Raw genomic sequence first — 21,468 nt, 5'->3', positions numbered from 1 at the left:
GGACGAGGGTCAAGTTTTCTCGGGGGAAAATTTCTCAGTGCTCTCGGGCGCTTGTTCTTCTGGGAATGTTCACTGCTGTGGCCAAGGCGGGGGACGCACAGCTCGGGCCAGGGCAAGCAGCCGCCCTCCTCCGTCGCCTCCTGGAGCCGTATCCTTGGGTGGGTGCGTGGCTCCCAGCGGAGGTCTCGGGGACCCTTCCGGTCCTCTCCGTCCGGAAAGCGACACTGCCCCTCCAGCAAATCAGGAAAACGGCAGCCGCGCCCTTCGCCGACCCGCTCCGCCTTCCTCCACACTCAGGGCCTGGGGCTGCGGGGCTGAATCGTGAGGCTTTCCAGCCCAGGACTTCACCTCTGGCCCCTTTCACACCTGGGATCTTGGGAAGAAGAAACAAAACCGAACACAGCCAAAGACATCTCCTCCGACCCGGGGCCCCTCCACATCCCTTCCGATCCCGGGTTCCTGCCGGCCTCCCGGGGCGTTTCTCCCAGGCAGGCCTTCGCGGCCACTACACGGGGCTGAGCACTCGAGTCCTCGGGCGTCACGGGGCCCGCGGCCACGCCAAGCACGCACGACTCCCGGGTCTCGTCTGCTCCTGGGTGCCCTGGGCCTCTTCCCTGTGCCGCTGCTGGGTCTTGTGCCCCTGCTTGGCCTCCATCAGACCCGGCCCCGTGCTACGCGGCCACGTGCTACAGGATCGTGCCAGCAGAACTGGCCCTCGCTGAGCCCCGTACCCACCCTCCTGCCATCCCTGGCCCTGCTAGCAAATGGCAGAGATCCTCTGGCCTCCGAGCCCAGACAAAAATCCTGATGCAGATGGCCGAGGGGCCGCAAACCAAGGCTTCGCTTGTTCCCGCTCAGGCCCCAGCCATACCCTCTTGTCCTTCGGCTGCTCGTGTGTGGGGTGGGGGAGCGGAGGGTGCGTCCCCGTGCGTGCGTGCGTGGTCTGGGTGTCTCTGTGTGGTGTGTGTGTGTGTGTGTGTGTGTGTGTGTGTGTGTGTTAGATGCCGTGCCTGGTGTAGGTGGGGAAGAGCAAGCCCTCACGCACAGAGCCCCATCACACACTGGGGCCGGGCCGAGGGGGTCAATCTGCTCGGCCTGATTGCGTTGGGCATACATTGCAGAAGGTGGGTTTTCCAAGGCGGAGCAGAGGGTCCCGGCACCTGAGGTTGTCCACGGGGAGAATGTCTGTTCCACGGGGGCAAGCGGTCCCTTCCGTCGTGCCCAAGCCCATGTGACCCCGAAGGCCAGGTGGCCCCGGTCCTTGAGCTGACTGAGGAGTGCTTTGAGACCCGGAGGGTGGCACAGGCGACTGGGCGCCAGCGGCGGCCCTCCCTCCCTTTGAGCGGGATGGGGAGCTGCCGCTGGCATCCGGAGCTCTGGCGGCCTGCGCCCTCTGTCCCTGTGACCGCAGGCTCTGCCGTGGGAGGCGGGATCCCACGTAGAGGTCGCGCGCTGGCTGCCCTGTCTTGGGTTGAGCGACGGAGCTCGACGTGGAGCAGCACCCGACTGAGGCTCCCTGCTTCTCTGTCCCCTGGCGTCTTGCCCTGGACCCAGTGCACCACCTTGTGGCGAGCCCAGGTGTGGCGCGTCCCGCTGTGGGGCCCGCTGGGGTGCAGGACCCACTTTCTCATGGCTTCCGCACGTCCCTCCCCGCCCGCCTGGAGGGCAGTTGGGGAGCGGTCCCCAACGTGGCCTGGGACCAACCTCGCTGGTGACCCGTGTCGCGGGCGCGCGCCCCAGGAGAGTGTGGGGAGGGGAGAGGATTCGGGGACGTAGCTGTGAGGATTCGGTGTGCGTGGGTCTGGCGGGTGGCCCGGACGGGGTCGGGGTCGTGGTCACGGTGGGTCGTTGTGGTGGTGGTGGTGGTGGTGCTGGGGGTGGTGGTGGTGGTGGGGGGGGTGGTGGCGAAGTCCCCGAAGACAAAAGGAGCAGCGAGGGAGGGAGGAGCAAAAGCCTACAGCACCCGGTATTCCCAGGCGGTCTCCCATCCAAGTACTAACCAGGCCCGACCCTGCTTAGCTTCCAAGATCAGACGAGATCGGGCGCGTTCAGGGTGGTATGGCCGTAGACGCTAGCCGCCGCCTCCGGGAGCCCCAAGAGCCTGCCGAGGGCCCCGGCGTGCGTCTCCACGCTGCTCTCCTGGCACGGCTGGGAGTCCGGGTGGGGGCTGGCAGCCCGGGGCCAGCGGCCAGAGGCCCCGCGCGCCTGCTCGGGCAGCCGGTCTCACCCAGGTGGCCGCTGGGTGGCTTTCTTCCCGAGGTGTCCTGCTGCCAGGACGAGGGTCAAGTTTTCTCGGGGGAAAATTTCTCAGTGCTCTCGGGCGCTTGTTCTTCTGGGAATGTCCACTGCTGTGGCCAAGGCGGGGGACGCACAGCTCGGGCCAGGGCAAGCAGCCGCCCTCCTCCGTCGCCTCCTGGAGCCGTATCCTTGGGTGGGTGCGTGGCTCCCAGCGGAGGTCTCGGGGACCCTTCCGGTCCTCTTCGTCCGGAAAGCGCCACTGCCCCTCCAGCCCATCAGGAAAACGGCAGCCGCGCCCTTCGCCGACCCGCTCCGCCCTCCTCCACACTCAGGGCCTGGGGCTGCGGGGCTGAATCGTGAGGCTTTCCAGCCCAGGACTTCACCTCTGGCCCCTTTCACACCCGGGATCTTGGGAAGAAGAAACAAAACCAAACACAGCCAAAGCCATCTCCTCCGACCCGGGGCCCCTCCACATCCCTTCCGATCCCGGGTTCCTGCCGGCCTCCCGGGGCGTTTCTCCCAGGCAGGCCTTCGCGGCCACTACACGGGGCTGAGCACTCGAGTCCTCGGGCGTCACGGGGCCCGCGGCCACGCCAAGCACGCACGACTCCCGGGTCTCGTCTGCTCCTGGGTGCCCTGGGCCTCTTCCCTGTGCCGCTGCTGGGTCTTGTGCCCCTGCTTGGCCTCCTTCAGACCCGGCCCCGTGCTACGCGGCCACGTGCTACAGGATCGTGCCAGCAGAACTGGCCCTGGCTGAGCCCCGTACCCACCCTCCTGCCATCCCTGGCCCTGCTAGCAAATGGCAGAGATCCTCTGGCCTCCGAGCCCAGACAAAAATCCTGATGCAGTTGGCCGAGGGGCCGCAAACCAAGGCTTCGCTTGTTCCCGCTCAGGCCCCAGCCATACCCTCTTGTCCTTCGGCTGCTCGTGTGTGGGGTGGGGGAGAGGAGGGTGCGTCCCCGTGCGTGCGTGCGTGGTCTGGGTGTCTCTGCGTGGTGTGTGTGTGTGTGTGTGTGTGTGTTAGATGCCGTGCCTGGTGTAGGTGGGGAAGAGCAAGCCCTCACGCACAGAGCCCCATCACACACTGGGGCCGGGCCGAGGGGGTCAATCTGCTCGGCCTGATTGCGTTGGGCATACATTGCAGAAGGTGGGTTTTCCAAGGCGGAGCAGAGGGTCCCGGCACCTGAGGTTGTCCACGGGGAGAATGTCTGTTCCACGGGGGCAAGTGGTCCCTTCCGTCGTGCCCAAGCCCATGTGACCCCGAAGGCCAGGTGGCCCCGGTCCTTGAGCTGACTGAGGAGTGCTTTGAGACCCGGAGGGTGGCACAGGCGACTGGGCGCCAGCGGCGGCCCTCCCTCCCTTTGAGCGGGACGGGGAGCTGCCGCTGGCATCCGGAGCTCTGGCGGCCTGCGCCCTCTGTCCCTGTGACCGCAGGCTCTGCCGTGGGAGGCGGGATCCCACGTAGAGGTCGCGCGCTGGCTGCCCTGTCTTGGGTTGAGCGACGGAGGGCGACGTGGAGCAGCACCCGACTGAGGCTCCCTGCTTCTCTGTCCCCTGGCGTCTTGCCCTGGACCCAGTGCACCACCTTGTGGCGAGCCCAGGTGTGGCGCGTCCCGCTGTGGGGCCCGCTGGGGTGCAGGACCCACTTTCTCATGGCTTCCGCACGTCCCTCCCCGCCCGCCTGGAGGGCAGTTGGGGAGCGGTCCCCAACGTGGCCTGGGACCAACCTCGCTGGTGACCCGTGTCGCGGGCGCGCGCCCCAGGAGAGTGTGGGGAGGGGAGAGGATTCGGGGACGTAGCTGTGAGGATTCGGTGTGCGTGGGTCTGGCGGGTGGCCCGGACGGGGTCGGGGTCGTGGTCACGGTGGGTCGTTGTGGTGGTGGTGGTGGTGGTGCTGGGGGTGGTGGTGGTGGTGGGGGGGTGGTGGCGAAGTCCCCGAAGACAAAAGGAGCAGCGAGGGAGGGAGGAGCAAAAGCCTACAGCACCCGGTATTCCCAGGCGGTCTCCCATCCAAGTACTAACCAGGTCCGACCCTGCTTAGCTTCCGACATCAGACGAGATCGGGCGCGTTCAGGGTGGTATGGCCGTAGACGCTAGCCGCCGCCTCCGGGAGCCCCAAGAGCCTGCCGAGGGCCCCGGCGTGCGTCTCCACGCTGCTCTCCTGGCACGGCTGGGAGTCCGGGTGGGGGCTGGCAGCCCGGGGCCAGCGGCCAGAGGCCCCGCGCGCCTGCTCGGGCAGCCGGTCTCGCCCAGGTGGCCGCTGGGTGGCTTTCTTCCCGAGGTGTCCTGCTGCCAGGACGAGGGTCAAGTTTTCTCGGGGGAAAATTTCTCAGTGCTCTCGGGCGCTTGTTCTTCTGGGAATGTCCACTGCTGTGGCCAAGGCGGGGGACGCACAGCTCGGGCCAGGGCAAGCAGCCGCCCTCCTCCGTCGCCTCCTGGAGCCGTATCCTTGGGTGGGTGCGTGGCTCCCAGCGGAGGTCTCGGGGACCCTTCCGGTCCTCTTCGTCCGGAAAGCGCCACTGCCCCTCCAGCCCATCAGGAAAACGGCAGCCGCGCCCTTCGCCGACCCGCTCCGCCCTCCTCCACACTCAGGGCCTGGGGCTGCGGGGCTGAATCGTGAGGCTTTCCAGCCCAGGACTTCACCTCTGGCCCCTTTCACACCCGGGATCTTGGGAAGAAGAAACAAAACCAAACACAGCCAAAGCCATCTCCTCCGACCCGGGGCCCCTCCACATCCCTTCCGATCCCGGGTTCCTGCCGGCCTCCCGGGGCGTTTCTCCCAGGCAGGCCTTCGCGGCCACTACACGGGGCTGAGCACTCGAGTCCTCGGGCGTCACGGGGCCCGCGGCCACGCCAAGCACGCACGACTCCCGGGTCTCGTCTGCTCCTGGGTGCCCTGGGCCTCTTCCCTGTGCCGCTGCTGGGTCTTGTGCCCCTGCTTGGCCTCCTTCAGACCCGGCCCCGTGCTACGCGGCCACGTGCTACAGGATCGTGCCAGCAGAACTGGCCCTGGCTGAGCCCCGTACCCACCCTCCTGCCATCCCTGGCCCTGCTAGCAAATGGCAGAGATCCTCTGGCCTCCGAGCCCAGACAAAAATCCTGATGCAGTTGGCCGAGGGGCCGCAAACCAAGGCTTCGCTTGTTCCCGCTCAGGCCCCAGCCATACCCTCTTGTCCTTCGGCTGCTCGTGTGTGGGGTGGGGGAGAGGAGGGTGCGTCCCCGTGCGTGCGTGCGTGGTCTGGGTGTCTCTGCGTGGTGTGTGTGTGTGTGTGTGTGTGTGTGTGTGTGTGTGTGTGTGTTAGATGCCGTGCCTGGTGTAGGTGGGGAAGAGCAAGCCCTCACGCACAGAGCCCCATCACACACTGGGGCCGGGCCGAGGGGGTCAATCTGCTCGGCCTGATTGCGTTGGGCATACATTGCAGAAGGTGGGTTTTCCAAGGCGGAGCAGAGGGTCCCGGCACCTGAGGTTGTCCACGGGGAGAATGTCTGTTCCACGGGGGCAAGCGGTCCCTTCCGTCGTGCCCAAGCCCATGTGACCCCGAAGGCCAGGTGGCCCCGGTCCTTGAGCTGACTGAGGAGTGCTTTGAGACCCGGAGGGTGGCACAGGCGACTGGGCGCCAGCGGCGGCCCTCCCTCCCTTTGAGCGGGACGGGGAGCTGCCGCTGGCATCCGGAGCTCTGGCGGCCTGCGCCCTCTGTCCCTGTGACCGCAGGCTCTGCCGTGGGAGGCGGGATCCCACGTAGAGGTCGCGCGCTGGCTGCCCTGTCTTGGGTTGAGCGACGGAGCGCGACGTGGAGCAGCACCCGACTGAGGCTCCCTGCTTCTCTGTCCCCTGGCGTCTTGCCCTGGACCCAGTGCACCACCTTGTGGCGAGCCCAGGTGTGGCGCGTCCCGCTGTGGGGCCCGCTGGGGTGCAGGACCCACTTTCTCATGGCTTCCGCACGTCCCTCCCCGCCCGCCTGGAGGGCAGTTGGGGAGCGGTCCCCAACGTGGCCTGGGACCAACCTCGCTGGTGACCCGTGTCGCGGGCGCGCGCCCCAGGAGAGTGTGGGGAGGGGAGAGGATTCGGGGACGTAGCTGTGAGGATTCGGTGTGCGTGGGTCTGGCGGGTGGCCCGGACGGGGTCGGGGTCGTGGTCACGGTGGGTCGTTGTGGTGGTGGTGGTGGTGGTGGTGCTGGGGGTGGTGGTGGTGGTGGGGGGGGTGGTGGCGAAGTCCCCGAAGACAAAAGGAGCAGCGAGGGAGGGAGGAGCAAAAGCCTACAGCACCCGGTATTCCCAGGCGGTCTCCCATCCAAGTACTAACCAGGCCCGACCCTGCTTAGCTTCCGAGATCAGACGAGATCGGGCGCGTTCAGGGTGGTATGGCCGTAGACGCTAGCCGCCGCCTCCGGGAGCCCCAAGAGCCTGCCGAGGGCCCCGGCGTGCGTCTCCACGCTGCTCTCCTGGCACGGCTGGGAGTCCGGGTGGGGGCTGGCAGCCCGGGGCCAGCGGCCAGAGGCCCCGCGCGCCTGCTCGGGCAGCCGGTCTCGCCCAGGTGGCCGCTGGGTGGCTTTCTTCCCGAGGTGTCCTGCTGCCAGGACGAGGGTCAAGTTTTCTCGGGGGAAAATTTCTCAGTGCTCTCGGGCGCTTGTTCTTCTGGGAATGTCCACTGCTGTGGCCAAGGCGGGGGACGCACAGCTCGGGCCAGGGCAAGCAGCCGCCCTCCTCCGTCGCCTCCTGGAGCCGTATCCTTGGGTGGGTGCGTGGCTCCCAGCGGAGGTCTCGGGGACCCTTCCGGTCCTCTTCGTCCGGAAAGCGCCACTGCCCCTCCAGCCCATCAGGAAAACGGCAGCCGCGCCCTTCGCCGACCCGCTCCGCCCTCCTCCACACTCAGGGCCTGGGGCTGCGGGGCTGAATCGTGAGGCTTTCCAGCCCAGGACTTCACCTCTGGCCCCTTTCACACCCGGGATCTTGGGAAGAAGAAACAAAACCAAACACAGCCAAAGCCATCTCCTCCGACCCGGGGCCCCTCCACATCCCTTCCGATCCCGGGTTCCTGCCGGCCTCCCGGGGCGTTTCTCCCAGGCAGGCCTTCGCGGCCACTACACGGGGCTGAGCACTCGAGTCCTCGGGCGTCACGGGGCCCGCGGCCACGCCAAGCACGCACGACTCCCGGGTCTCGTCTGCTCCTGGGTGCCCTGGGCCTCTTCCCTGTGCCGCTGCTGGGTCTTGTGCCCCTGCTTGGCCTCCTTCAGACCCGGCCCCGTGCTACGCGGCCACGTGCTACAGGATCGTGCCAGCAGAACTGGCCCTGGCTGAGCCCCGTACCCACCCTCCTGCCATCCCTGGCCCTGCTAGCAAATGGCAGAGATCCTCTGGCCTCCGAGCCCAGACAAAAATCCTGATGCAGTTGGCCGAGGGGCCGCAAACCAAGGCTTCGCTTGTTCCCGCTCAGGCCCCAGCCATACCCTCTTGTCCTTCGGCTGCTCGTGTGTGGGGTGGGGGAGAGGAGGGTGCGTCCCCGTGCGTGCGTGCGTGGTCTGGGTGTCTCTGCGTGGTGTGTGTGTGTGTGTGTGTGTGTGTTAGATGCCGTGCCTGGTGTAGGTGGGGAAGAGCAAGCCCTCACGCACAGAGCCCCATCACACACTGGGGCCGGGCCGAGGGGGTCAATCTGCTCGGCCTGATTGCGTTGGGCATACATTGCAGAAGGTGGGTTTTCCAAGGCGGAGCAGAGGGTCCCGGCACCTGAGGTTGTCCACGGGGAGAATGTCTGTTCCACGGGGGCAAGCGGTCCCTTCCGTCGTGCCCAAGCCCATGTGACCCCGAAGGCCAGGTGGCCCTGGTCCTTGAGCTGACTGAGGAGTGCTTTGAGACCCGGAGGGTGGCACAGGCGACTGGGCGCCAGCGGCGGCCCTCCCTCCCTTTGAGCGGGACGGGGAGCTGCCGCTGGCATCCGGAGCTCTGGCGGCCTGCGCCCTCTGTCCCTGTGACCGCAGGCTCTGCCGTGGGAGGCGGGATCCCACGTAGAGGTCGCGCGCTGGCTGCCCTGTCTTGGGTTGAGCGACGGAGCGCGACGTGGAGCAGCACCCGACTGAGGCTCCCTGCTTCTCTGTCCCCTGGCGTCTTGCCCTGGACCCAGTGCACCACCTTGTGGCGAGCCCAGGTGTGGCGCGTCCCGCTGTGGGGCCCGCTGGGGTGCAGGACCCACTTTCTCATGGCTTCCGCACGTCCCTCCCCGCCCGCCTGGAGGGCAGTTGGGGAGCGGTCCCCAACGTGGCCTGGGACCAACCTCGCTGGTGACCCGTGTCGCGGGCGCGCGCCCCAGGAGAGTGTGGGGAGGGGAGAGGATTCGGGGACGTAGCTGTGAGGATTCGGTGTGCGTGGGTCTGGCGGGTGGCCCGGACGGGGTCGGGGTCGTGGTCACGGTGGGTCGTTGTGGTGGTGGTGGTGGTGGTGGTGCTGGGGGTGGTGGTGGTGGTGGGGGGGGTGGTGGCGAAGTCCCCGAAGACAAAAGGAGCAGCGAGGGAGGGAGGAGCAAAAGCCTACAGCACCCGGTATTCCCAGGCGGTCTCCCATCCAAGTACTAACCAGGCCCGACCCTGCTTAGCTTCCGAGATCAGACGAGATCGGGCGCGTTCAGGGTGGTATGGCCGTAGACGCTAGCCGCCGCCTCCGGGAGCCCCAAGAGCCTGCCGAGGGCCCCGGCGTGCGTCTCCACGCTGCTCTCCTGGCACGGCTGGGAGTCCGGGTGGGGGCTGGCAGCCCGGGGCCAGCGGCCAGAGGCCCCGCGCGCCTGCTCGGGCAGCCGGTCTCGCCCAGGTGGCCGCTGGGTGGCTTTCTTCCCGAGGTGTCCTGCTGCCAGGACGAGGGTCAAGTTTTCTCGGGGGAAAATTTCTCAGTGCTCTCGGGCGCTTGTTCTTCTGGGAATGTCCACTGCTGTGGCCAAGGCGGGGGACGCACAGCTCGGGCCAGGGCAAGCAGCCGCCCTCCTCCGTCGCCTCCTGGTGCCGTATCCTTGGGTGGGTGCGTGGCTCCCAGCGGAGGTCTCGGGGACCCTTCCGGTCCTCTTCGTCCGGAAAGCGCCACTGCCCCTCCAGCCCATCAGGAAAACGGCAGCCGCGCCCTTCGCCGACCCGCTCCGCCCTCCTCCACACTCAGGGCCTGGGGCTGCGGGGCTGAATCGTGAGGCTTTCCAGCCCAGGACTTCACCTCTGGCCCCTTTCACACCCGGGATCTTGGGAAGAAGAAACAAAACCAAACACAGCCAAAGCCATCTCCTCCGACCCGGGGCCCCTCCACATCCCTTCCGATCCCGGGTTCCTGCCGGCCTCCCGGGGCGTTTCTCCCAGGCAGGCCTTCGCGGCCACTACACGGGGCTGAGCACTCGAGTCCTCGGGCGTCACGGGGCCCGCGGCCACGCCAAGCACGCACGACTCCCGGGTCTCGTCTGCTCCTGGGTGCCCTGGGCCTCTTCCCTGTGCCGCTGCTGGGTCTTGTGCCCCTGCTTGGCCTCCTTCAGACCCGGCCCCGTGCTACGCGGCCACGTGCTACAGGATCGTGCCAGCAGAACTGGCCCTGGCTGAGCCCCGTACCCACCCTCCTGCCATCCCTGGCCCTGCTAGCAAATGGCAGAGATCCTCTGGCCTCCGAGCCCAGACAAAAATCCTGATGCAGTTGGCCGAGGGGCCGCAAACCAAGGCTTCGCTTGTTCCCGCTCAGGCCCCAGCCATACCCTCTTGTCCTTCGGCTGCTCGTGTGTGGGGTGGGGGAGAGGAGGGTGCGTCCCCGTGCGTGCGTGCGTGGTCTGGGTGTCTCTGCGTGGTGTGTGTGTGTGTGTGTGTGTGTGTTAGATGCCGTGCCTGGTGTAGGTGGGGAAGAGCAAGCCCTCACGCACAGAGCCCCATCACACACTGGGGCCGGGCCGAGGGGGTCAATCTGCTCGGCCTGATTGCGTTGGGCATACATTGCAGAAGGTGGGTTTTCCAAGGCGGAGCAGAGGGTCCCGGCACCTGAGGTTGTCCACGGGGAGAATGTCTGTTCCACGGGGGCAAGCGGTCCCTTCCGTCGTGCCCAAGCCCATGTGACCCCGAAGGCCAGGTGGCCCCGGTCCTTGAGCTGACTGAGGAGTGCTTTGAGACCCGGAGGGTGGCACAGGCGACTGGGCGCCAGCGGCGGCCCTCCCTCCCTTTGAGCGGGACGGGGAGCTGCCGCTGGCATCCGGAGCTCTGGCGGCCTGCGCCCTCTGTCCCTGTGACCGCAGGCTCTGCCGTGGGAGGCGGGATCCCACGTAGAGGTCGCGCGCTGGCTGCCCTGTCTTGGGTTGAGCGACGGAGCGCGACGTGGAGCAGCACCCGACTGAGGCTCCCTGCTTCTCTGTCCCCTGGCGTCTTGCCCTGGACCCAGTGCACCACCTTGTGGCGAGCCCAGGTGTGGCGCGTCCCGCTGTGGGGCCCGCTGGGGTGCAGGACCCACTTTCTCATGGCTTCCGCACGTCCCTCCCCGCCCGCCTGGAGGGCAGTTGGGGAGCGGTCCCCAACGTGGCCTGGGACCAACCTCGCTGGTGACCCGTGTCGCGGGCGCGCGCCCCAGGAGAGTGTGGGGAGGGGAGAGGATTCGGGGACGTAGCTGTGAGGATTCGGTGTGCGTGGGTCTGGCGGGTGGCCCGGACGGGGTCGGGGTCGTGGTCACGGTGGGTCGTTGTGGTGGTGGTGGTGGTGGTGGTGCTGGGGGTGGTGGTGGTGGTGGGGGGGGTGGTGGCGAAGTCCCCGAAGACAAAAGGAGCAGCGAGGGAGGGAGGAGCAAAAGCCTACAGCACCCGGTATTCCCAGGCGGTCTCCCATCCAAGTACTAACCAGGCCCGACCCTGCTTAGCTTCCGAGATCAGACGAGATCGGGCGCGTTCAGGGTGGTATGGCCGTAGACGCTAGCCGCCGCCTCCGGGAGCCCCAAGAGCCTGCCGAGGGCCCCGGCGTGCGTCTCCACGCTGCTCTCCTGGCACGGCTGGGAGTCCGGGTGGGGGCTGGCAGCCCGGGGCCAGCGGCCAGAGGCCCCGCGCGCCTGCTCGGGCAGCCGGTCTCGCCCAGGTGGCCGCTGGGTGGCTTTCTTCCCGAGGTGTCCTGCTGCCAGGACGAGGGTCAAGTTTTCTCGGGGGAAAATTTCTCAGTGCTCTCGGGCGCTTGTTCTTCTGGGAATGTCCACTGCTGTGGCCAAGGCGGGGGACGCACAGCTCGGGCCAGGGCAAGCAGCCGCCCTCCTCCGTCGCCTCCTGGAGCCGTATCCTTGGGTGGGTGCGTGGCTCCCAGCGGAGGTCTCGGGGACCCTTCCGGTCCTCTTCGTCCGGAAAGCGCCACTGCCCCTCCAGCCCATCAGGAAAACGGCAGCCGCGCCCTTCGCCGACCCGCTCCGCCCTCCTCCACACTCAGGGCCTGGGGCTGCGGGGCTGAATCGTGAGGCTTTCCAGCCCAGGACTTCACCTCTGGCCCCTTTCACACCCGGGATCTTGGGAAGAAGAAACAAAACCAAACACAGCCAAAGCCATCTCCTCCGACCCGGGGCCCCTCCACATCCCTTCCGATCCCGGGTTCCTGCCGGCCTCCCGGGGCGTTTCTCCCAGGCAGGCCTTCGCGGCCACTACACGGGGCTGAGCACTCGAGTCCTCGGGCGTCACGGGGCCCGCGGCCACGCCAAGCACGCACGACTCCCGGGTCTCGTCTGCTCCTGGGTGCCCTGGGCCTCTTCCCTGTGCCGCTGCTGGGTCTTGTGCCCCTGCTTGGCCTCCTTCAGACCCGGCCCCGTGCTACGCGGCCACGTGCTACAGGATCGTGCCAGCAGAACTGGCCCTGGCTGAGCCCCGTACCCACCCTCCTGCCATCCCTGGCCCTGCTAGCAAATGGCAGAGATCCTCTGGCCTCCGAGCCCAGACAAAAATCCTGATGCAGTTGGCCGAGGGGCCGCAAACCAAGGCTTCGCTTGTTCCCGCTCAGGCCCCAGCCATACCCTCTTGTCCTTCGGCTGCTCGTGTGTGGGGTGGGGGAGAGGAGGGTGCGTCCCCGTGCGTGCGTGCGTGGTCTGGGTGTCTCTGCGTGGTGTGTGTGTGTGTGTGTTTGTGTGTTAGATGCCGTGCCTGGTGTAGGTGGGGAAGAGCAAGCCCTCACGCACAGAGCCCCATCACACACTGGGGCCGGGCCGAGGGGGTCAATCTGCTCGGCCTGATTGCGTTGGGCATACATTGCAGAAGGTGGGTTTTCCAAGGCGGAGCAGAGGTTCCCAGCACCTGAGGTTGTCCACAGGGAGAATGTCTGTTCCACGGGGGCAAGCGGTCCCTTCCGTCGTGCCCAAGCCCATGTGACCCCGAAGGCCAGGTGGCCCCGGTCCTTGAGCTGACTGAGGAGTGCTTTGAGACCCGGAGGGTGGCACAGGCGACTGGGCGCCAGCGGCGGCCCTCCCTCCCTTTGAGCGGGACGGGGAGCTGCCGCTGGCATCCGGAGCTCTGGCGGCCTGCGCCCTCTGTCCCTGTGACCGCAGGCTCTGCCGTGGGAGGCGGGATCCCACGTAGAGTTCGCGCGCTGGCTGCCCTGTCTTGGGTTGAGCGACGGAGCGCGACGTGGAGCAGCACCCGACTGAGGCTCCCTGCTTCTCTGTCCCCTGGCGTCTTGCCCTGGACCCAGTGCACCACCTTGTGGCGAGCCCAGGTGTGGCGCGTCCCGCTGTGGGGCCCGCTGGGGTGCAGGACCCACTTTCTCATGGCTTCCGCACGTCCCTCCCCGCCCGCCTGGAGGGCAGTTGGGGAGCGGTCCCCAACGTGGCCTGGGACCAACCTCGCTGGTGACCCGTGTCGCGGGCGCGCGCCCCAGGAGAGTGTGGGGAGGGGAGAGGATTCGGGGACGTAGCTGTGAGGATTCGGTGTGCGTGGGTCTGGCGGGTGGCCCGGACGGGGTCGGGGTCGTGGTCACGGTGGGTCGTTGTGGTGGTGGTGGTGGTGGTGGTGCTGGGGGTGGTGGTGGTGGTGGGGGGGGTGGTGGTGAAGTCCCCGAAGACAAAAGGAGCAGCGAGGGAGGGAGGAGCAAAAGCCTACAGCACCCGGTATTCCCAGGCGGTCCCCCATCCAAGTACTAACCAGGCCCGACCCTGCTTAGCTTCCGAGATCAGACGAGATCGGGCGCGTTCAGGGTGGTATGGCCGTAGACGCTAGCCGCCGCCTCCGGGAGCCCCAAGAGCCTGCCGAGGGCCCCGGCGTGCGTCTCCACGCTGCTCTCCTGGCACGGCTGGGAGTCCGGGTGGGGGCTGGCAGCCCGGGGCCAGCGGCCAGAGGCCCCGCGCGCCTGCTCGGGCAGCCGGTCTCGCCCAGGTGGCCGCTGGGTGGCTTTCTTCCCGAGGTGTCCTGCTGCCAGGACGAGGGTCAAGTTTTCTCGGGGGAAAATTTCTCAGTGCTCTCGGGCGCTTGTTCTTCTGGGAATGTCCACTGCTGTGGCCAAGGCGGGGGACGCACAGCTCGGGCCAGGGCAAGCAGCCGCCCTCCTCCGTCGCCTCCTGGAGCCGTATCCTTGGGTGGGTGCGTGGCTCCCAGCGGAGGTCTCGGGGACCCTTCCGGCCCTCTTCGTCCGGAAAGCGCCACTGCCCCTCCAGCCCATCAGGAAAACGGCAGCCGCGCCCTTCGCCGACCCGCTCCGCCCTCCTCCACACTCAGGGCCTGGGGCTGCGGGGCTGAATCGTGAGGCTTTCCAGCCCAGGACTTCACCTCTGGCCCCTTTCACACCCGGGATCTTGGGAAGAAGAAACAAAACCAAACACAGCCAAAGCCATCTCCTCCGACCCGGGGCCCCTCCACATCCCTTCCGATCCCGGGTTCCTGCCGGCCTCCCGGGGCGTTTCTCCCAGGCAGGCCTTCGCGGCCACTACACGGGGCTGAGCACTCGAGTCCTCGGGCGTCACGGGGCCCGCGGCCACGCCAAGCACGCACGACTCCCGGGTCTCGTCTGCTCCTGGGTGCCCTGGGCCTCTTCCCTGTGCCGCTGCTGGGTCTTGTGCCCCTGCTTGGCCTCCTTCAGACCCGGCCCCGTGCTACGCGGCCACGTGCTACAGGATCGTGCCAGCAGAACTGGCCCTGGCTGAGCCCCGTACCCACCCTCCTGCCATCCCTGGCCCTGCTAGCAAATGGCAGAGATCCTCTGGCCTCCGAGCCCAGACAAAAATCCTGATGCAGTTGGCCGAGGGGCCGCAAACCAAGGCTTCGCTTGTTCCCGCTCAGGCCCCAGCCATACCCTCTTGTCCTTCGGCTGCTCGTGTGTGGGGTGGGGGAGAGGAGGGTGCGTCCCCGTGCGTGCGTGCGTGGTCTGGGTGTCTCTGCGTGGTGTGTGTGTGTGTGTGTGCGTGTGTGTGTGTGTGTGTGTGTTAGATGCCGTGCCTGGTGTAGGTGGGGAAGAGCAAGCCCTCACGCACAGAGCCCCATCACACACTGGGGCCGGGCCGAGGGGGTCAATCTGCTCGGCCTGATTGCGTTGGGCATACATTGCAGAAGGTGGGTTTTCCAAGGCGGAGCAGAGGGTCCCGGCACCTGAGGTTGTCCACGGGGAGAATGTCTGTTCCACGGGGGCAAGTGGTCCCTTCCGTCGTGCCCAAGCCCATGTGACCCCGAAGGCCAGGTGGCCCCGGTCCTTGAGCTGACTGAGGAGTGCTTTGAGACCCGGAGGGTGGCACAGGCGACTGGGCGCCAGCGGCGGCCCTCCCTCCCTTTGATCGGGACGGGGAGCTGCCGCTGGCATCCGGAGCTCTGGCGGCCTGCGCCCTCTGTCCCTGTGACCGCAGGCTCAGCCGTGGGAGGCGGGATCCCACGTAGAGGTCGCGCGCTGGCTGCCCTGTCTTGAGTTGAGCGACGGAGCGCGACGTGGAGCAGCACCCGACTGAGGCTCCCTGCTTCTCTGTCCCCTGGCGTCTTGCCCTGGACCCAGTGCACCACCTTGTGGCGAGCCCAGGTGTGGCGCGTCCCGCTGTGGGGCCCGCTGGGGTGCAGGACCCACTTTCTCATGGCTTCCGCACGTCCCTCCCCGCCCGCCTGGAGGGCAGTTGGGGAGCGGTCCCCAACGTGTCCTGGGACCAACCTCGCTGGTGACCCGTGTCGCGGGCGCGCGCCCCAGGAGAGTGTGGGGAGGGGAGAGGATTCGGGGACGTAGCTGTGAGGATTCGGTGTGCGTGGGTCTGGCGGGTGGCCCGGACGGGGTCGGGGTCGTGGTCACGGTGGGTCGTTGTGGTGGTGGTGGTGGTGGTGCTGGGGGTGGTGGTGGTGGGGGTGGGTTGTGGCGAAGTCCCCGAAGACAAAAGGAGCAGCGAGGGAGGGAGGAGCAAAAGCCTACAGCACCCGGTATTCCCAGGCGGTCTCCCATCCAAGTACTAAACAGGCCCGACCCTGCTTAGCTTCCGAGATCAGACGAGATCGGGCGCGTTCAGGGTGGTATGGCCGTAGACGCTAGCCGCCGCCTCCGGGAGCCCCAAGAGCCTGCCGAGGGCCCCGGCGTGCGTCTCCACGCTGCTCTCCTGGCACGGCTGGGAGTCCGGGTGGGGGCTGGCAGCCCGGGGCCAGCGGCCAGAGGCCCCGCGCGCCTGCTCGGGCAGCCGGTCTCGCCCAGGTGGCCGCTGGGTGGCTTTCTTCCCGAGGTGTCCTGCTGCCAGGACGAGGGTCAAGTTTTCTCGGGGGAAAATTTCTCAGTGCTCTCGGGCGCTTGTTCTTCTGGGAATGTCCACTGCTGTGGCCAAGGCGGGGGACGCACAGCTCGGGCCAGGGCAAGCAGCCGCCCTCCTCCGTCGCCTCCTGGAGCCGTATCCTTGGGTGGGTGCGTGGCTCCCAGCGGAGGTCTCGGGGACCCTTCCGGCCCTCTTCGTCCGGAAAGCGCCACTGCCCCTCCAGCCCATCAGGAAAACGGCAGCCGCGCCCTTCGCCGACCCGCTCCGCCCTCCTCCACACTCAGGGCCTGGGGCTGCGGGGCTGAATCGTGAGGCTTTCCAGCCCAGGACTTCACCTCTGGCCCCTTTCACACCCGGGATCTTGGGAAGAAGAAACAAAACCAAACACAGCCAAAGCCATCTCCTCCGACCCGGGGCCCCTCCACATCCCTTCCGATCCCGGGTTCCTGCCGGCCTCCCAGGGCGTTTCTCCCAGGCAGGCCTTCGCGGCCACTACACGGGGCTGAGCACTCGAGTCCTCGGGCGTCACGGGGCCCGCGGCCACGCCAAGCACGCACGACTCCCGGGTCTCGTCTGCTCCTGGGTGCCCTGGGCCTCTTCCCTGTGCCGCTGCTGGGTCTTGTGCCCCTGCTTGGCCTCCTTCAGACCCGGCCCCGTGCTACGCGGCCACGTGCTACAGGATCGTGCCAGCAGAACTGGCCCTGGCTGAGCCCCGTACCCACCCTCCTGCCATCCCTGGCCCTGCTAGCAAATGGCAGAGATCCTCTGGCCTCCGAGCCCAGACAAAAATCCTGATGCAGTTGGCCGAGGGGCCGCAAACCAAGGCTTCGCTTGTTCCCGCTCAGGCCCCAGCCATACCCTCTTGTCCTTCGGCTGCTCGTGTGTGGGGTGGGGGAGAGGAGGGTGCGTCCCCGTGCGTGCGTGCGTGGTCTGGGTGTCTCTGCGTGGTGTGTGTGTGTGTGTGTGTGTGTGTGTGTGTGTGTGTGTGTTAGATGCCGTGCCTGGTGTAGGTGGGGAAGAGCAAGCCCTCACGCACAGAGCCCCATCACACACTGGGGCCGGGCCGAGGGGGTCAATCTGCTCGGCCTGATTGCGTTGGGCATACATTGCAGAAGGTGGGTTTTCCAAGGCGGAGCAGAGGGTCCCGGCACCTGAGGTTGTCCACGGGGAGAATGTCTGTTCCACGGGGGCAAGCGGTCCCTTCCGTCGTGCCCAAGCCCATGTGACCCCGAAGGCCAGGTGGCCCCGGTCCTTGAGCTGACTGAGGAGTGCTTTGAGACCCGGAGGGTGGCACAGGCGACTGGGCGCCAGCGGCGGCCCTCACTCCCTTTGAGCGGGACGGGGAGCTGCCGCTGGCATCCCGAGCTCTGGCGGCCTGCGCCCTCTGTCCCTGTGACCGCAGGCTCAGCCGTGGGAGGCGGGATCCCACGTAGAGGTCGCGCGCTGGCTGCCCTGTCTTGAGTTGAGCGACGGAGCGCGACGTGGAGCAGCACCCGACTGAGGCTCCCTTCTTCTCTGTCCCCTGGCGTCTTGCCCTGGACCCAGTGCACCACCTTGTGGCGAGCCGAGGTGTGGCGCGTCCCGCTGTGGGGCCCGCTGGGGTGCAGGACCCACTTTCTCATGGCTTCCGCACGTCCCTCCCCGCCCGCCTGGAGGGCAGTTGGGCAGCGGTCCCCAACGTGGCCGGGGACCAACCTCGCTGGTGACCCGTGTCACGGGCGCGCGCCCCAGGAGAGTGTGGGGAGGGGAGAGGATTCGGGGACGTAGCTGTGAGGATTCGGTGTGCGTGGGTCTGGCGGGTGGCCCGGACGGGGTCGGGGTCGTGGTCACGGTGGGTCGTTGTGGTGGTGGTGGTGGTTGTGGTGCTGGGGGTGGTGGTGGGGGGGGGGGTGGTGGCGAAGTCCCCGAAGACAAAAGGAGCAGCGAGGGAGGGAGGAGCAAAAGCCTACAGCACCCGGTATTCCCAGGCGGTCTCCCATCCAAGTACTAACCAGGCCCGACCCTGCTTAGCTTCCGAGATCAGACCAGATCGGGCGCGTTCAGGGTGGTATGGCCGTAGACGCTAGCCGCCGCCTCCGGGAGCCCCAAGAGCCTGCCGAGGGCCCCGGCGTGCGTCTCCACGCTGCTCTGCTGGCACGGCTGGGAGTCCGGGTGGGGGCTGGCAGCCCGGGGCCAGCGGCCAGAGGCCCCGCGCGCCTGCTCGGGCAGCCGGTCTCGCCCAGGTGGCCGCTGGGTGGCTTTCTTCCCGAGGTGTCCTGCTGCCAGGACGAGGGTCAAGTTTTCTCGGGGGAAAATTTCTCAGTGCTCTCGGGCGCTTGTTCTTCTGGGAATGTCCACTGCTGTGGCCAAGGCGGGGGACGCACAGCTCGGGCCAGGGCAAGCAGCCGCCCTCCTCCGTCGCCTCCTGGAGCCGTATCCTTGGGTGGGTGCGTGGCTCCCAGCGGAGGTCTCGGGGACCCTTCCGGCCCTCTTCGTCCGGAAAGCGCCACTGCCCCTCCAGCCCATCAGGAAAACGGCAGCCGCGCCCTTCGCCGACCCGCTCCTCCCTCCTCCACACTCAGGGCCTGGGGCTGCGGGGCTGAATCGTGAGGCTTTCCAGCCCAGGACTTCACCTCTGGCCCCTTTCACACCCGGGATCTTGGGAAGAAGAAACAAAACCAAACACAGCCAAAGCCATCTCCTCCGACCCGGGGCCCCTCCACATCCCTTCCGATCCCGGGTTCCTGCCGGCCTCCCGGGGCGTTTCTCCCAGGCAGGCCTTCGCGGCCACTACACGGGGCTGAGCACTCGAGTCCTCGGGCGTAACTGGGCCCGCGGCCACGCCAAGCACGCACGACTCCCGGGTCTCGTCTGCTCCTGGGTGCCCTGGGCCTCTTCCCTGTGCCGCTGCTGGGTCTTGTGCCCCTGCTTGGCCTCCTTCAGACCCGACCCCGTGCTACGCGGCCACGTGCTACAGGATCGTTCCAGCAGAACTGTCCCTGGCTGAGCCCCGTACCCACCCTCCTGCCATCCCTGGCCCTGCTAGCAAATGGCAGAGATCCTCTGGCCTCCGAGCCCAGACAAAAATCCTGATGCAGTTGGCCGAGGGGCCGCAAACCAAGGCTTCGCTTGTTCCCGCTCAGGCCCCAGCCATACCCTCTTGTCCTTCGGCTGCTCGTGTGTGGGGTGGGGGAGAGGAGGGTGCGTCCCCGTGCGTGCGTGCGTGGTCTGGGTGTCTCTGCGTGGTGTGTGTGTGTGTGTGTGCGTGTGTGTGTGTGTGTGTGTGTTAGATGCCGTGCCTGGTGTAGGTGGGGAAGAGCAAGCCCTCACGCACAGAGCCCCATCACACACTGGGGCCGGGCCGAGGGGGTCAATCTGCTCGGCCTGATTGCGTTGGGCATACATTGCAGAAGGTGGGTTTTCCAAGGCGGAGCAGAGGGTCCCGGCACCTGAGGTTGTCCACGGGGAGAATGTCTGTTCCACGGGGGCAAGCGGTCCCTTCCGTCGTGCCCAAGCCCATGTGACCCCGAAGGCCAGGTGGCCCCGGTCCTTGAGCTGACTGAGGAGTGCTTTGAGACCCGGAGGGTGGCACAGGCGACTGGGCGCCAGCGGCGGCCCTCCCTCCCTTTGATCGGGACGGGGAGCTGCCGCTGGCATCCGGAGCTCTGGCGGCCTGCGCCCTCTGTCCCTGTGACCGCAGGCTCAGCCGTGGGAGGCGGGATCCCACGTAGAGGTCGCGCGCTGGCTGCCCTGTCTTGAGTTGAGCGACGGAGCGCGACGTGGAGCAGCACCCGACTGAGGCTCCCTGCTTCTCTGTCCCCTGGCGTCTTGCCCTGGACCCAGTGCACCACCTTGTGGCGAGCCCAGGTGTGGCGCGTCCCGCTGTGGGGCCCGCTGGGGTGCAGGACCCACTTTCTCATGGCTTCCGCACGTCCCTCCCCGCCCGCCTGGAGGGCAGTTGGGGAGCGGTCCCCAACGTGGCCTGGGACCAACCTCGCTGGTGACCCGTGTCGCGGGCGCGCGCCCCAGGAGAGTGTGGGGAGGGGAGAGGATTCGGGGACGTAGCTGTGAGGATTCGGTGTGAGTGGGTCTGGCGGGTGGCCCGGACGGGGTCGGGGTCGTGGTCACGGTGGGTCGTTGTGGTGGTGGTGGTGGTGGTGGTGCTGGGGGTGGTGGTGGTGGTGGGGGGGGTGGTGGCGAAGTCCCCGAAGACAAAAGGAGCAGCGAGGGAGGGAGGAGCAAAAGCCTACAGCACCCGGTATTCCCAGGCGGTCTCGCATCCAAGTACTAACCAGGCCCGACCCTGCTTAGCTTCCGAGATCAGACGAGATCGGGCGCGTTCAGGGTGGTATGGCCGTAGACGCTAGCCGCCGCCTCCGGGAGCCCCAAGAGCCTGCCGAGGGCCCCGGCGTGCGTCTCCACGCTGCTCTCCTGGCACGGCTGGGAGTCCGGGTGGGGGCTGGCAGCCCGGGGCCAGCGGCCAGAGGACCCGCGCGTCTGCTCGGGCAGCCGGTCTCGCCCAGGTGGCCGCTGGGTGGCTTTCTTCCCGAGGTGTCCTGCTGCCAGGACGAGGGTCAAGTTTTCTCGGGGGAAAATTTCTCAGTGCTCTCGGGCGCTTGTTCTTCTGGGAATGTTCACTGCTGTGGCCAAGGCGGGGGACGCACAGCTCGGGCCAGGGCAAGCAGCCGCCCTCCTCCGTCGCCTCCTGGAGCCGTATCCTTGGGTGGGTGCGTGGCTCCCAGCGGAGGTCTCGGGGACCCTTCCGGTCCTCTTCGTCCGGAAAGCGCCACTGCCCCTCCAGCCCATCAGGAAAACGGCAGCCGCGCCCTTCGCCGACCCGCTCCGCCCTCCTCCACGCTCAGGGCCTGGGGCTGCGGGGCTGAATCGTGAGGCTTTCCAGCCCAGGACTTCACCTCTGGCCCCTTTCACACCCGGGATCTTGTTAAGAAGAAACAAAACCAAACACAGCCAAAGCCATCTCCTCCGACCCGGGGCCCCTCCACATCCCTTCCGATCCCGGGTTCCTGCCGGCCTCCCGGGGCGTTTCTCCCAGGCAGGCCTTCGCGGCCACTACACGGGGCTGAGCACTCGAGTCCTCGGGCGTCACGGGGCCCGCGGCCACGCCAAGCACGCACGACTCCCGGGTCTCGTCTGCTCCTGGGTGCCCTGGGCCTCTTCCCTGTGCCGCTGCTGGGTCTTGTGCCCCTGCTTGGCCTCCTTCAGACCCGGCCCCGTGCTACGTGGCCACGTGCTACAGGATCGTGCCAGCAGAACTGGCCCTGGCTGAGCCCCGTACCCACCCTCCTGCCATCCCTGGCCCTGCTAGCAAATGGCAGAGATCCTCTGGCCTCCGAGCCCAGACAAAAATCCTGATGCAGTTGGCCGAGGGGCCGCAAACCAAGGCTTCGCTTGTTCCCGCTCAGGCCCCAGCCATACCCTCTTGTCCTTCGGCTGCTCGTGTGTGGGGTGGGGGAGAGGAGGGTGCATCCCCGTGCGTGCGTGCGTGGTCTGGGTGTCTCTGCGTGGTGTGTGTGTGTGTGTGTGTGTGTGTGTTAGATGCCGTGCCTGGTGTAGGTGGGGAAGAGCAAGCCCTC

General features: G+C 67.5%; 9 non-coding genes across 9 annotated transcripts; all 9 read right to left on the bottom strand.

The window, feature by feature from the left end:
- Nucleotides 1–1,951: 1,951 nt before the first annotated feature.
- On the bottom strand, nt 1,952–2,070 carry LOC141412640 (5S ribosomal RNA). The gene has a single exon (XR_012437482.1). It is a non-coding gene; the product is annotated as a 5S ribosomal RNA (ribosomal RNA).
- A 2,141-nt stretch (nt 2,071–4,211) lies between these two features.
- LOC141412945 (5S ribosomal RNA) lies at nt 4,212–4,330 on the bottom strand. Its single transcript, XR_012437787.1, has one exon. It is a non-coding gene; the product is annotated as a 5S ribosomal RNA (ribosomal RNA).
- A 2,163-nt stretch (nt 4,331–6,493) lies between these two features.
- On the bottom strand, nt 6,494–6,612 carry LOC141412163 (5S ribosomal RNA). The gene has a single exon (XR_012437002.1). It is a non-coding gene; the product is annotated as a 5S ribosomal RNA (ribosomal RNA).
- Nucleotides 6,613–8,757: 2,145 nt separating this feature from the next.
- LOC141412162 (5S ribosomal RNA) lies at nt 8,758–8,876 on the bottom strand. The gene has a single exon (XR_012437001.1). It is a non-coding gene; the product is annotated as a 5S ribosomal RNA (ribosomal RNA).
- A 2,145-nt stretch (nt 8,877–11,021) lies between these two features.
- Nucleotides 11,022–11,140, bottom strand: LOC141412161 (5S ribosomal RNA). The gene has a single exon (XR_012437000.1). It is a non-coding gene; the product is annotated as a 5S ribosomal RNA (ribosomal RNA).
- Nucleotides 11,141–13,285: 2,145 nt separating this feature from the next.
- On the bottom strand, nt 13,286–13,404 carry LOC141412417 (5S ribosomal RNA). The gene has a single exon (XR_012437257.1). It is a non-coding gene; the product is annotated as a 5S ribosomal RNA (ribosomal RNA).
- A 2,156-nt stretch (nt 13,405–15,560) lies between these two features.
- Nucleotides 15,561–15,679, bottom strand: LOC141412572 (5S ribosomal RNA). The gene has a single exon (XR_012437414.1). It is a non-coding gene; the product is annotated as a 5S ribosomal RNA (ribosomal RNA).
- A 2,158-nt stretch (nt 15,680–17,837) lies between these two features.
- LOC141412748 (5S ribosomal RNA) lies at nt 17,838–17,956 on the bottom strand. Its single transcript, XR_012437590.1, has one exon. It is a non-coding gene; the product is annotated as a 5S ribosomal RNA (ribosomal RNA).
- Nucleotides 17,957–20,117: 2,161 nt separating this feature from the next.
- Nucleotides 20,118–20,236, bottom strand: LOC141412863 (5S ribosomal RNA). Its single transcript, XR_012437705.1, has one exon. It is a non-coding gene; the product is annotated as a 5S ribosomal RNA (ribosomal RNA).
- Between the last annotated feature and the right edge of the window lie 1,232 nt (nt 20,237–21,468).

Source organism: Castor canadensis, chromosome 10, assembly GCF_047511655.1.
Source record: "Castor canadensis chromosome 10, mCasCan1.hap1v2, whole genome shotgun sequence".
Lineage (NCBI taxonomy): Eukaryota > Metazoa > Chordata > Mammalia > Rodentia > Castoridae > Castor > Castor canadensis.
Note: the sequence above shows the minus strand (reverse complement) of the source record. Positions and strands in the feature narration are given on the sequence as shown.